Raw genomic sequence first — 14,805 nt, forward strand, 5'->3', positions numbered from 1 at the left:
AAATCTGATAAAGGATTTACATTCGATTATCTGAAACTCCCCAGCTCAGGTGGAACTTCAGTGTATGAACATAAAATATGCAGTTAAATTCTGTGTGGAATCCTGTAATTAGGAAAAAAATAAAAATGGAGAAAAACAATGTTAAAAATGAGAATCTGGATCATCACAGCTTATTAATCTGTGGGAACTGAGGAATAAGGTGGAAGGTCGTGTATTAGAACAAAATATGAAGCTGAGTGTCTACATTCTTATAGGGGAGTGACTGGGAATTGCTGGACTTGCCATGATTATTTTCTCTATTGTATACTCAGACAGTGGGAAGCATGGAGGTGTGGGATATTACAAGCATGAAACTGCCATGAGCAGTGAGTGCATGGACATCACAGTAAATGCTGTGATGCTGATGAAAGTGAGGTATGTGAGGATCCCTCCACTGCTTGAACAATGGAAGAGACAATGCTGCCATGTCTGCATGAGCTGTATGAGCAGCAAACCTTTCTGACCTTTTCACCTTACATGTTGACTTGGAAACTCCAAGGAAATCTGCTTACATGATTTCATGTTCTATTCATTCAAATGGCTTGTTGAAATTAGTCTGAAAACAAGTATGCTCAGGAGATTATCCCAGTGGTGTTTATGCCTGGATATACCTGAACTTATAGCACCTGAAGCAAGAGATGATCACCACAACATGTTTTTCACCTGGTATTTATGACCTTGATATAGACCTCAGATGCAGAGCTTCAGGGTTATATTCTGTGCTCCCCATAGGAGGGTGGCACAGACAAGAATGAAAGAAATTAGGATATAAATATCCCCTTTAGTCAGCAATTATAGTAAGAGTGGATACACACACAAGCAGGCATATGTTATATGTGTATCTACCTGATGCTGCACATTACATCTAAGCTCAGAGTGAAGGCTTGTAGACATGGGGAAGCTGATCAGTTTCACTTTTGTCCTATTTTAGCAAGTGCTTTCTGTCCTCTTCTGCAGTTTGATAGAAACGGGCTGCTTTTGGAGACTAAAGAAAAATACAGAAAGTGATGGAGATATGTGTAAGGATTGTATCTTTTACATTAATATATCAAACAAGTATATGAGCAAATATGATTCAGTGAAACAGTTTTACCAGTAAGTGTCAGAATGGTTACTTAATTTTCCATTTGAAAGTCATGAATAATGTGTAAGAAGTCTATATATGGGCACACTAAGAGGTTTTTGATCCCTTGCTCTTTTCTACCCTAGCATATCACTTATGAATGAATCAAAATTCATTTTATACTTTACTGATCAGAATTTTTCCACAGTCAAATGTATCTGACTTGTTCAGATTTCAATGTACATTTTCTTGTTCCTGATTGGGGTTGAATCCCATTGTGGTCAGATAGAGTACAAGGGATTATTTCAATCTTCCTGATTAGTTAAGGTTTGCTTTGTGTCCTAATACATGGCCCATTTTAGAGAATGTTCGATGTGCTGCTTAGAAAAACGCATTATTCTGTGGCATTTGCATAGAATGTTCTGGAAATATCTGTTAGTTCCATGACTTCATTTAATCCACATGTCTTTCTATTTGTTTGTTTGTTTGTTTGCTTGTTTGTTTGCTTGTTTGTTTGTGGGGATGACCTGCCAATTGCTGAGAGTGGGTTAAATTTAAATCATGCTCTACAATTGTGTTTGGTGTTATATGTGACGTAAGTCTCATAGTGTTTGATAAAACTGGGAGGCCCCATGTTAGGTGCATATATGTTTAGAATTGTAATGCCCACCTGTTGTTGTGTTCCTTTAATCAGTACAAAGTGACCTTCTTTATCTTTCCTCACTAATGTTGGTTTGAAGTCTATCCTGTTAGATATTAAGATAGCAACCCCTGCTTGTTTCCTGGGCCCATTTGCTTGAAATGTCATCTTCCATCCTCTCACCTTAAGACAGGGTGAATCTTTTTATTGAGAGATGAGTTTCCTGGAGGTAACAAATGGCAGGATCCTTCCTTTTAATCCAGTCTGCAAGTCTGTGTCTTTTGTTGAGGCCATTGATATTAAGAGTTACTATTGAAAGGTATGTATTTATTCTCACCATTCTTGTTTTGCAGTGATTCCCATTTTCCCTTTAATCTCTTATTTTAACTGTTATTTGAATATGATTTACTTTCTCCTATTCCCTCCTGTCTGTGCTTTGCTTTCTCTTCAGTGTGATGGATTCCTCCAAGTATTTTTTGTAGAGTTGGTTAAGTTGTCATAAATTCCATTTGCCTGTTTTTATTTTGCATTGTCCTTATTTATCCATTAACTTAGATAGGTAGCTTTGCAGGATAAAGTAATCTTGGCTGACAGTTACTATCTTTCAGAAATTTGGATACATCATTCCAATGCCTTCTTGCTTTTAATGTTTGTGTTGAGTAATCTGTTGTTATTTAGATGGGATTACCTTTTTTTGTGACTTTTTTTTCTCTCTAACAGCTTTCAATATATTTTCTTTGGATTTCATGTTTAGTACTTTACTTATAACATGATGAGGAGAGTTTCTTTCCAAGTTTTGTCTGTTTTGTGTTCTGAAAGCTTCCTGTATCTGCATTAGCATTTGTTTCCCAATTTGGGGAAAATTTTCTTCTACAATTTTGTTGAAAGTACATACTAAGCCTCTGGAAATTCTTCTCCTTCTGTACCCTGAATTCTTATGTTTAATCATTTCATAGTGTCCTGGATATCTCAAAATTTCCATTCATACCTTCCTATTAGCTTGACTTTCTCTTTATTGGACTGTATTAGCTCTGCCACCTGGTCTTCTAGTTTAGATATTGTGTTCTCTCCTTTATCCATTCTACTGGTGAGACTTTGTACAGAGTTTTTTATTTGACTGTGTTCTCCACAGCTAGCATTTCAGCCTGTTTTTTCTTCAGTATTTCTATTTCTGTAGAAAGCTATACTTTGAAGAACACAGTTACTTCTACCTTGCTCATATTAGATCTGGTGTTCATATTAGCTGGTGTTCAATATTAAGTGGCAGAGAGAAAGTATCCCTTCAAGTAGATGCTCATCCTTCACCTATGAGCACATAATTTCTAATGTCTGTGAATAGGGAACAATTTTCTTTGTCAAACTCTGGACAGACTTTTCTCATAGACGCAAATCTCTCAGATAATAGAAATATGAGATGCCATGATATTTTCTTCTTTTTGAATTATTTATTTATTTATTTGAGAGCGACAGACACAGAGAGAAAGACAGATAGACAGGGAGAGAGAGAATGGGCACGCCAGGGCTTCCAGCCTCTGCAAACGAACTCCAGATGCGTGCGCCCCCTTGTGCATCTGGCTAACGTGGGACCTGGGGAACCGAGCCTCGAACCGGGGTCCTTAGGCTTCACAGGCAAGCGCTTAACTGCTACGCCATCTCTCCAGCCCAAGTTGGCACCTTTCTTATTCCTGTACCCTGTTACAAAAAGAAGAAAATGGGCTGGAGAGATGGCTTAGCAGTTAAGCGCTTGCCTGTGAAGCCTAAGGACCCCGGTTCGAGGCTCGGTTCCCCAGGTCCCACGTTAGCCAGATGCACAAGGGGGCGCACGCATCTGGAGTTCGTTTGCAGAGGCTGGAAGCCCTGGCGTGCCCATTCTCTCTCTCCCTGTCTATCTGTCTTTCTCTCTGTGTCTGTCGCTCTCAAATAAATAAATAAATAAATTTTTTAAAAAAAAAAGGTGCCAACTATACATTGTTCCTCTTTTGCTGTGTTTGGTTTGGACATAAGAATAGAAAGAATTTGAAACATAATCAGTCAGGAGTTTTGTCAAAATTCTAAGAACACAATTGGTGAAGCACACAATTAAGAAAGGATTGTAGAATATTTGTACTCCTGGTAAAATAGGGGATGTAACTCAAAGTTGTGATTACTTAAACCCTTCTGAGATCCTAAAGTGGCCAATATTACAAGTGGTAGCCACTACAATTTGCTAGCAGGATTGACATGTTACAAAAAGAAATTTCTTCTTTTTTGTTTTCACTTCTTTTACTACTTTCTTTTTATTAAGTTGACACTTGGTATGGACACATTAAGTCTTTTTACCATCATTCCCCTCCTCCCTGTCCCCATTGCACTGAGGGACTTCCTACTGGGATTACTGGTATACCCATCATGTAGTTATTGGTAATGTTTTGTGAGTAGAAAAGTCTGTTATTTGGGGGAATGCAATACTCCAGAATACATCATCAAACCATGTGGCTCTTGCATTCTTTTTATGCACTCTTCCTCAATATCCCCAGAGCCTTGTTCCCTGTGTTTTATGTTTACCTTAGTGTGGAATCTCAGAGTCCTGGATTTTTGCTTTACCGCATTCAGAGTATTATCAGTGTCTGTATCCCTTACCCTGACTCACGTTGTAAAGTTCCTCATGGAGGCAGCATTCTTGCTTATCTCACTAATTCTTTTGTGTTTTCATCTGGGCCTTAGCTTCTGTGCTTGAGGTGGTTCACATGCTGACACAGAGTAGGTGATCCTTGTTCTGTTGATATATTTTGGTTGTCCTTTGTTCTTTTTTTCATTTCTGAAGAAGTAAATCAGGTTCTCCAATTTAGAGTGAAAACAAGATAGGTTAAAATGTATAGGAATTGTGGATTTTGAAAGATTTTGATGGCTGTAGCCTAATTTTCGCAAAAGACTAATGGATGGTTCTCAGTGGAGTCTATTGTCTTGGTCTCCATAGGATTCTGAATTGGCTCATCGTTCTAGCTGTGGTTTATTTTCCACTGAGTACATAAATTAGTTAATTAGAAAGGCATAGGTTACCTATATAATGTTCCTGCCACTATTACCTAGGTGTGTACATCTGGTCAGGAAGGTTGCTTGGATATTGCACAGTCTCCTGATTTCTCACAGTATTGTTGGCTGCTGTACACTATCTCACTTCATGTTTTGAGCACTACATGGATTAACTATCTGGGTGCTGACTTCCTTCCAGATTCAACCTGATCTCTAGATTTCTGTGATATTCTGCATTGGTTGCATGTGGTTTCTTCAGCAATACGATCTCATGTTTTACTTTAGGTGAGTAATAAAGTGACTTGACAGAAACTTTTCTTGTTTGGGAATACTCATAGGTATATTCAGTCAATGGCTAAATCTGGGTTGTAAACAATTTCTGGTACTTGGATTTTCCACCAGTGCCAAACATCTTAGGGTAAGGCTTCATCCCATCCTGTCCAGGCCCCATCTTTATCATATAATCCCGCCATGCTCCTATTCAGGGTTACAGCTTTTAGTGTGATATTGATGAGAATGTATTTTATGGGACCAACACATTTTGGATTTGATTTTGTTTATATTTCCATGCCCCTGTGCCTTCCCATTCCTCTTCCCCAAACCTTTCCATCACTCTTATCTGGCTTTCCAATTTCTTGTTAGATATGACAGCAACTCATGCCCTTCCAGTTTAGGATCCATGGGTGAGGGAAACCATGCAGGTTTTAAGTTTGTATATATGAGTGAATTCACTTACTGTGGTCTGTTAAAATTCCGACCATTTTCCTACCAAATTGCATCATATCATTTTTCTCCCTTAGGGCTGTGTAGAATTAGACTGTGTATATGTACCACATCTTCATTATACATTTGCCAGGTGAAAGGCATTGGGGTTTATTCCAGTTCTTAGCTATTGTGAATTGAGCAGCTACTATCATGGTTGAGGAAATGTTTCTGGAGTGAAGAGTTGAGCATTTAGCATAGATGCCCAGTAGAGGAATGGCAGGGTTAGTTGATACCACTATTTTCACCCTTTCCTGGAGTCTACATATTGATTTCTATATTGATTGTACAAATTTGAATTACCACCACTAGTGAATTATGGGCCCTATTTCCCTTAATAATGTCAAATTTTACTGTCAGTTTATTTTTTATTTCTATCCTTTCAGGAATGTAGTGGAATCTCATAGTAGTTTTAATTTGCATTTACCCGATGGTTAAGAATGTTGAACATTCTCATAGATGAATTTAGCCATTTAATTTCTTCCTTTGACAATTTCCTGTTGAGTTCTCTGCCCCAGTGCTTGAGTGAATTTTTTTATTGTTTAGTTTTTTGAGTTTCTTATAGACTCTAGAAGTTAGGCCTCATCAGTGGAATAACTGGCAAAGATTTTCTACCCATGTGCAGGTAGTTTGTGGGTTCTGTTTAAGGTATGTTCTCTGTAGACAAGCATTTTATCTTTACTGTATAAAAGAGAGAGAGATGGTTGCCCATATGTAATCTTCATATAGCTCTGTGGGCCTCCTTATTGGACTGAATTGAGACCACAGCCATGCTGTCCCTGTCAGTAATTTCCTTATTAATTTTGACTACTATTTAATGTTACCTGTAAGGATAATCCACAATAATATTTCTACATTTAACCTGATACTATTCAGCTATTTTGTCATAACAAGGAAGTTGTGTATCACAAGAAGCAAGTCGAACTACAAAAATGATGGGACACTCTTCTAATTCCTGATGAAATAGAGTTCACATTACAACTAGAAGAGATACCCATGTCTTTGAAGGAAGTATAAGTGCTAAGTTTTGCTATAAATAGATAGGATTGACTGCATATTCAGCATTAATTAAGCAATTGCCTTACTCAGTGGAGGATGGTATATAATAAAATACCATAAGATAAAAATTTTAAAGGAATTTCTGCATAATCATGAGGTCCTGAGTTCAAATCCATGGCCCTCACCTAAAATTTTGACACAGTGAAGTGCATCTGCCCTTCTGTGTCCTGATGCATTTAAAAATCAGAGTCCCTAGAGATTGCTTGCTTCTCTAGCCAAATTGGTGAACTCCAAGTCACAAAAATAATTCCATATAAGCCAGGCACATTGGAACATGCCATTAACCTCAGCATTCAGGAGGCAGAGATAGGAGGATCACCATGAGTGTGAGGCTACCCTAAGAGTACATAGTGAATTCCAGGTCAGAAAGGGGAAGAATCAGAACCTACCTAAAAATAAAAACCAAAAGAAATAATTACATGTAAAATAATATAGAAAAGCAACTGACACTGTTATATGATACACACTGAAACAAGAATGTGCCCTCTTAAACACACACACACACACACACACACACACACACACACACACACACACAGTGTGGTCTTCCAATAACATGAAGATGACTATACCCCTCATAGACACACCAAACTAACATAAACAAGATTGCTACTGGATTTATTTTTCATTTCTTACAATTGAGAATTATAGCTTGAAGATATGAACAACTTTTTCTATCTGGTATAGGTCTATTTTCAAGGTCACGTATGACCTATATTGTCTTTGCTCCAGTTTCTCATTTGCTAAAGATGAATCTCTCTTTCTCTCTCTCTCTCTCTCTCTCTCTCTGTGTGTGTGTGTGTGTGTGTGTGTGTGTGTTTGTGTGTTGTGTGTGTGTATGTATATACATATATACATGCATATATATATCATATAACTTTATGAATTGCCTTTCATTTAATAATTTCAAAATACCTAATTGATCCCTATGTCAGGCAGGATGATATGCTTACATGAAGGTGAGTGATTACATGAGAATTTCAGGCAAAAGAATCATTTATCACATGTATTACCTGTACACTCTAATTGTTTTGAAGCCTCATCCATAATGATTATTGTATTTTTTTCAGTGTGCCAGTCAAGAAATATCAATATATTCTGACAATGACTTTTGTCACTGAGGAGATCAACAGAAATCCCAACCTTAAACCCAACAAGTCTATTAATTTTTACTTCAGTCCTTCCAAGTGTGATGATTCATGGACTATTATCTCTTTTCTAAGTTCAGGTATTGTTCCTAATTTTAGCTGTGAAACAAACGAATGTGATTTTCTACTATTCACAGGACCATCATGGGCAACAAGTGCCAAAATTGGGACATTGTTGTCAACCTTTAATTATGGGCAGGTGAGACTTTGTGATATGCAGAATAGAAATCCTGTCTCATTTCTTACCTTTCTCCTGTGCTAATTGAGAATGGTTACATTCTACCTCAGAGTTCAAGACTATAGTCCATCATGATGGGGAATGAAAGAAACTATGTCTGGCATCTACATTCTGTTTTCTGATTTTTAAAATTGAATTAATTAATTTATTTATTTGATAGGGAAAAAGAGAGAAGGAGGGAGAGAGGAGAGAGACACACAGAGAGATTGAGAGAATGCGCATGCCAGGGCCTCCAGCCACTGAAAACAAACTCCAGACTCATGTCCCTCCTTGTGCATCTGACTTACATTGGTCCTGGGGAATTGAACTAAAGTCTTTTGGCTTTGCAGACAAACGCCCTAACTGCTAAGCCCTCTTTCCAGTCAGGAACCTACTCTTTGAAAGCAAGGGTGATGAATATATGGGGTCATCTAGCTTTCCCTGATTACAAACCCTTCCCCCATGAAATAGTGCCACTTGCATTCAAAGGATCATTCCATGTTTAGTTACCTACCCTAAAAATTCCTTAGTGACATGTCCACAGATTTGTGTCCATGGTAATTCTAACTCCAGTCAAGCAGACAACCATGACAAACCATCACTGTGGATACATGATGAAGACACTGAATTTAATGACATTAGTTTTGAGTGATCCATTTTTTATATGACACATGATCCTGATACCATGCACAACTGTTTTAAGTATTTGATATGTGATTCTACTTATTTTTTCTAATCATGAAGTGCTTGAAATCTAAATATGAGCTTGCTTTTCCCATTCCAAAGTACCCTGATCGGTGTTATTGACAGGCATTTTGAGTTGTTAAAGTAATGCTGTATCACTGTTAATATTGAAAACCTTAAGGCTTTAGTTAATATTGCATTGATTTCTATAAATATAATGGGCTTTAAGGGTTATCTCAATAGCCTTACCTAATATTTGGTGAACATTTTTATCAGTTTCTCAAAAAAGAAACTGATAAAAATGTAGTAATATTAAATTTATAGCTGGAAATTGATTTACTTCAAAATATTGGGTACATGCAGTAAAGTTTAACATTACTCATATCATACATTATGTCTACATGTGTATGTACTTAATTGGAATATGATACATTTCTTTCAGTTTTATCACACTCTGAAGAACATGCAATTTATTAACCCTGTTGGAGACCTAGTCACTTTAAATGAGAAAACAAAATGTGATGCAGACTATGATATTTCCCACATTTCAAATTTTCCACATGGTCTTGGAATAAAGGTGAAATAGGACAGTTTTCTTCACATGGTTCTCTTGGCCAACAATTGGATTTGTCTAAGGAGGCAATACAGTGGGTCACGGGGAGTAGGCAGGTACGTTTACCTGACTGTAATGCTTTACTATAGACATAAATAGATAAAATCATGTGGGGACTTATGTGCCCATCACAATTTGATCAAGTACCACATGTTGTTCAGGATTCTCTTTCCAGTGTCCTAGATTTTATTTCTATCTTTTGAAAAAGTATATATAGAAATGACAAATTATTTCATCAAAATCTTCATAGGTATGACAAGATATAGTGTACTAAATGGAGGGTGGCATTTCAATTTTATTGTAGATGTGGATAAAAATTGTGATTGTTTTAACATGTACTTATGAATGGGGTATATAACATTGCTAACTTTGACAACTATAGTCCTGGTTTTCCTCAGATTCCCTCCTCTGTGTGCAGTGAAACTTGCGGGCTTGGTTTCAGGAAGTTCCGACAGGAGGGAAAAGCAGCCTGCTGTTTTAATTGTTCCCCCTGCCCAGAAAATGAGATTTCTAACATAACTGGTAAGTTGATGGCTTAGAGAATCTTTCCCACCTTCCACTGTTTTCTCTTCCTAAAGTGGGAACCTGTAGGACCCTTGAGGGAACCTGAAGAAACAGATAATATCTCTTCCTTGCTTAATGTAATCACTTGGTTGAAATGATAAATACTTGCTACCATAAAAATAGCATTCACTTGACACCATGAGCCACATTTTTAGTTCCTAGATTCACTGTATATACCAGTTCTTCCATGATAAAAAACACTCACTGATATCCAATAGTTAGTGAATATATTATCACTATCAAGGAATTCCACACACACATATAAGCTTCTTTGTACATAAAATGAAGTTTATAAGAAGGAATCTTCCACATCTTTATCTTCTTTGTACCCAATAGGTAGATGATGGATATGAAATGCTGTGGCATGTCATTTTTTTGGCTTTAAGATTTATTTTGTTTATTTATTTATTTAAGAGGGAGGAGAGAGAAAGTTATAATGTGAGTGCTAGAGCCTCTACCCACTGCTAATGAACTCCAGATGCATGTGCCACCACGTGCTTCTGGCTTATATGGGTCCTGGAGAGACAATCGTAGGTCCTTAGTCTTAGCAGGCAAGTACCTTAACCACTAAGCCATCTCTCCACCCCTTTTTTGCCTTTAGAAGCATGTAATTTTGGAATTACTTTCAATGTAAGCATAATTTTTTATGAGTATCTATGGTATAACTCAGAAAGAAGTTAATTTTAAGACTTTAGACAATAGCATATCACAGACATTTAAAACCTTTATCAAGAAATGCAAATATTCTGATTAAAATATTGGGAGCATTGTTTCAGATGTATATTGAAGCACTTAAGGAGATATGGGAAATGCTCAGAGGTTAAAATAAGAATAAAAAGAAATATATATCTCTGAGATGTCAAGCTTACTAGGTTGAACACAGAATGGATGAATAGGTGTTATTTTACATTGCCCTCTAGTTTACAGGTGAGAAGGCCAGAAAATTTATGTGGGGGACATGTTAGTGTAGAACCTAAAGGTCTCAATTGATATGATTAAAGACATTTAAAAGCGATATAAATATTAATACCTCAATATTTTCATCTATTAGTGCCTGCAGCATACTCTCATAACCATAGCACTTTTTCAGTGTAGTAGAATTCAAAGTGAATAGGGAAGGGCATTGATACATGATGTAAAAAAAAATAGAAAGAGGTTGACATTAATTTTTTGGTATAACTGGATAATGTCATAAAAATGAATTGAAATATTATTATTGTTAATATATAAAAACAGTGTTCATTCAACTAAAACTTTAATATACAATTGTAATTAATTACTTAAATACAAACTTTAGTGGTGATGGATAATCAATATTAACAGGGAATTTTTTTCATTTGTAAACGTTGACCACATTTTGTGTACCAAACAAAGTGGAATGTATAGCTTTATAATGCATAATAACTATGACATGCCTATATAATTCATAAAAATGTATGCAGATGAATTTATAATACATGATTATACATGATTAAGAGAAGTAAAATTAGTTATAAATAGAAAAAATATTTCTATATGAAAATACTCAATAGGATATACCATATAGTTCTTTTTAATCCCATTTATGATTAAATGTAATCATAACAAAAATTGTAAAACACCATGATTGCATATACAAGTTATATGTTGGAAGATTATCTACTCAGTTCACTATTATGTGCCATTGCAATCTTTTCAAAGTTGGCAAGTTATCTTGTTCATAATCCTTTCTAAATAACCTCTTGACCAAATTCTAAAACATAGACTATGGATTGTTGAGGAAGAATTTGGATAAGTAAGTAAAAGGTATGTCCTCTTAAAATTAGTACATGAATACCTACTCTAAGGAGATGGATTTGAGCAATGGTGATATTAGAGCTAATTATATCTAGGGGTCTCCAATTTCATTCATATTTTTATAAAATATGTTTTGAAAGAATTATATGTACCTACTGACATCTGAGTACAAAACCATAGGGCATCACCTGATGCAGACAGACCGACTTCATAAGACAAAGTACTGTAGGGTGAGGAAACAATCACATCTTATTGTCTAAATTTATGGGTGTTCTCTAATTTTTTTAATAGACATAGAATCATGTACCACTCTGATCTTGGACTGCACTGTTTATAGAACTCAGAGATAAAAAAAATTTTAATCTTTTATCTTTTTTTGAGGTAAGCCAAACAGAGGGTATTGTTTTTAATGAAAGAGAGTATGAGTGAGAGAGAGAGAGATGGAGAGAGAAACATAGTATTGGGGTACAAAGGACTCTAGCCACTGCAGTCGAATTCCAGACATATGTGTCACCTTGGGCACATGTGCAACTTACTTATGCGTCACCTTATGTGTCTGACGTATGATGGATGTGGTGAGTCAAGCATGCATCCTTAGGCTTTGCAGGCAAGTGTCTTAATTGCTAAGCCATCTCACCTGTAGTAGAAATTGTAAGAAATACCTCATGTAAGCAATGTTATCATATAATTCTAGTACATTGCGATAAAATTTTATTCTTTTAAGAAATAAAAGGATCAGGAGAATTTGTAAATTTAGCTAACTGAATAAACTACAGATTTGTTAGGCTGAGATGGCTTAGTAGCTAAGGCACAGGTGTGCAAACCCTAACCACCTCAGCTCAATTTCCCTATACACACAGAAAGCCAGCTGGACAAATTGGTACATGTATCTGTTATTTGTTTTCAGTGGCTACAGGTTCAGTCTTCCTCTGCTTATGAACAAATAAATAAAATTTTTAAAGCTTTGTTTAATCTTACCATAATATGATATTCTTTATTCATTGCTATCTGGCTATAAAGCAAACTATTTTAATTGTCAATGGTAACAGGGAATACAAGTATTGTTCAACTCTGAGACACTTGTTTGCAGTGTGCTGTGCCTAAGAAGGAAACACTGCCACTATCCTGATGATACCTTGTGTTGTGTGCCAGATATGGAACAATGTGTGAAGTGCCCAATCAATCAATATGCCAGCAGACAGAAAAGCCACTGTCTCCAAAAAACTGTGACGTTTTTGGCTTTTGAAGACCCGTTGGGGATGGCTCTGGCTTGCATGGCCTTGTGCTTCTCTGCACTCACTGCTCTTGTTCTTGGGGTTTTTGTGAAGTACCAAGACACACCGATTGTGAAAGCCAATAATTGAACAAACAGCTATGTACTACTCATCTCCCTCATGTTCTGTTTTCTCTGTCCATTACTCTTCTTTGGATATCCCAACAACACCAGTTGTATCCTGCAGCAGATCACGTTTGCAATTCTGTTCACTGTTGCTGTATCCACTGTTTTGGCCAAAACAATTATTGTGCTTCTGGCCGTCAAGGTCACTACTCCAGGAAGAAAGATGAGAGGGCTGCTAGTATCAGGAGCACCTAACTTCATCATTGCCATCTGTACCTTGATCCAACTTGTTCTCTGTGGAATCTGGATGGGAACATCTCCTTCCTTTGTTGACTCAGATGCACACTCAGAACATGACCACATCATCATTGTGTGCAAAAAAGGCTCAGACACTGCCTTCTACTGTGTCCTAGGCTACCTGGGATCTCTGGCTATAGGGAGCTTCACCGTGGCTTTCCTGGCCAGAAATCTGCCTGATACATTTAACATTTAATGAAGCCAAGTTCCTGACCTTCAGCATGCTGGTGTTCTGCAGTGTGTGGGTCACCTTCCTCTCTGTCTACCATAGCACCAAGGGGAAGGCCATAGTAATAGTGGAGGTCTTTTCTATCTTGGCCTCCAGTGCAGGGTTGCTAGGTTCCATCTTTTTCCCCAAGTGCTACATCATTTTATTAATACCCAGTAAAATTTCTCTAAAGAGCATGAAGATAAAAACATATTCTCCAACCAACTGATTTTTAAATTTTACCTCATATGTATTAAAGTATGTCCTGTAGAAAACCCTTACACTATTGCATTAAATATTTTAAAAAATAGTAAGGTATTTGTTAAGGTGTACAAGTCTTTTTTGTTCTGTAACATTATCAACTTGCTTGTAGAGCCTTCAGGTCAGGTTCCATTTATCAACACCAATTGAAATCCAATTTCACAAAGTGGCATATGTTTCTGGAGATTGTATTCAGTAGCAAGAATAATCGTTTTTTCACATCTCAAATTTGTAAATACACTTGGAAAAAAGCACTGGTATTATATTGTGAATTTTGCTCTTATCAGTCTTGATAACTTGAAATGCATCTGATTCATTCTTCAGATTGTCTCAAGGAAACCTGCTATAGTTTTCTGGATAGAGCAACTGTCTATGAGAATGTCTACAAGGTTGTAGTTGAGTGTTCAAAGAATATTCAGAGATACAGTAAGGGTGTGTGTTGGAACACATCCACCATACCAAAGGACTTAATGACCATAAGGATGAGGAAGTCTCTCCTAAAATACAGTTCCCAGAACAAAAGGTTCAGAACGTAATGATCAAGTTCTTTTTTAAAAATATATTTTTTAATTTTTATTTATTTATTTGAGAGTGACAGACACAGAGAGAAGGACAGAAAGAGGGAGAGAGAGAGAATGGGCACGCCAGGGCTTCCAGCCTCTGCAAACGAACTCCAGACGTGTGCGCCCCCTTGTGCATCTGGCTAAAGTGGGACCTGGGGAACTGAGCCTTGAACTGGGGTCCTTAGGCTTCACAGGCAAGCGTTTAACCGCTAAGCCATCTCTCCAGCCCAATGATCAAGTTCTTGAGTCATGGTGTATCTGTGTTCATGTTGCTCCATTTCCTGTTTATTATAAGATAACATTTGTTTCAATTCAGTACTTGCCCTTGAGCAGTGTGAACTCATTTTCCTTGGAACTTACATCTGTGCAAAACAGTTTTGTTTCTCAAGATGTGATTGATAATTACCCTGGGCTATAAAAATACAAGTTTTCCTACAGGAAACTGTTAGATGCTTCAGATGTCTGGCCCCTGTGTCTCATTTCAATCTCTCCTCTAGCATGTCAGGAATCAAGATTTCATAGGTATGATTAGGAGGAAGAAGAATAGTTCCCTTTGGAAG

The 14,805-nt window shown here is 36.9% G+C and overlaps 1 pseudogene; it reads left to right on the forward strand.

Annotated features, from left to right (window-relative positions):
• Positions 1–283: 283 nt before the first annotated feature.
• On the forward strand, positions 284–13,650 carry LOC101605217 (annotated as a pseudogene).
• Positions 13,651–14,805: the final 1,155 nt, after the last annotated feature.

Source organism: Jaculus jaculus, unplaced genomic scaffold (genome assembly GCF_020740685.1).
Source record: "Jaculus jaculus isolate mJacJac1 unplaced genomic scaffold, mJacJac1.mat.Y.cur mat_scaffold_53_1_689399_arrow_ctg1, whole genome shotgun sequence".
Taxonomy (NCBI): domain Eukaryota; kingdom Metazoa; phylum Chordata; class Mammalia; order Rodentia; family Dipodidae; genus Jaculus; species Jaculus jaculus.